Source organism: Myotis brandtii, unplaced genomic scaffold (genome assembly GCF_000412655.1).
Source record: "Myotis brandtii unplaced genomic scaffold, ASM41265v1 scaffold579, whole genome shotgun sequence".
NCBI classification, from domain to species: Eukaryota; Metazoa; Chordata; class Mammalia; order Chiroptera; family Vespertilionidae; genus Myotis; species Myotis brandtii.
This window is the reverse complement of record NW_005370171.1, coordinates 891,185-892,075: the sequence shown is the minus strand read 5'-3', so window position 1 is coordinate 892,075 and position 891 is coordinate 891,185. Positions and strand designations below refer to the sequence as shown.

At 52.7% G+C, this 891-nt stretch overlaps 1 protein-coding gene across 1 annotated transcript in view; it reads right to left on the bottom strand.

Moving 5' to 3' along the window:
* The window catches only part of AP5Z1 (adaptor-related protein complex 5, zeta 1 subunit), a 17,551-nt gene that overhangs the window by 14,609 nt on the left and 2,051 nt on the right, over window positions 1–891 (bottom strand).

Below are 891 nucleotides of genomic sequence, written 5' to 3'. Positions count from 1 at the left end.
CCAGGAGCCGCTGTGGGCACCTGTGGGTCTGGGAGCGGGGAGGCTGCCGGTTCATCCACGTCCCTGAAGCTGCGGAGACGGCCCCTCAGGGACTCACGGGGCTGGGGCACCGCCCAGACCGCGTCCCTCGTCAGTTTCCTTCTTCCCGGGAGCAGCCGCGGAGGGCAAAGGAGGCAGCCGGTCTACGGTAAGGGTCCCTCCGGGTCGGGAGCCTGGGCCGCCTGCCCACCCAGCTCTGGCCCTCAGCGGCCACTCACGCAAGGACCACACCGGGGCCCAGTGTCGTTTCTTTAATATATAACTTTATTTCTGGTTATAGAAACAAATGCTAAGAGGGGAAACAGAACGTCCCCATCCACATATAATTTAATAGATAAAAGAACAGTTACAATAAATGAAAAACAAAATGTAGAAATTTTAAACTTTGTTATAGCTTTAAAACATTAATGTCTGAGACAATTAGAAATCACATTCATTTTTCAAACTTTAAAAAAAAGTATGGCTCCTTTTAAAAAAGTACTGTATCCCATCGAAATGGAAAGGCAGGCCCGGCCGCAGGATCCCCCCAGGGCGCCCGGCTCCCGCCACCCCGGGCCTCCCAGACCAGACGTCACTCCCAGGCGGTGGCATCGCAACGTGACCTCCGCTTCACCCCAGGCTGAGACCTTAGTTTCCACTTTGTAGGAAACCACTGCTTTTAAAGCACTGATTGTTAAACATGTTGTAAAAATACTTTAGACAGCCACCGTAAAAACACGCTCACACACACACACACACCCAGCCCTAACAGCGCCCGCCCCGCCCCCCAATTATCTTTACAGAATCATCGGTCAGATAAAAAAATCTCAGTATTGGGTTCGACGCTCCCGCACGTGCCCAGCTGCTGGGTCA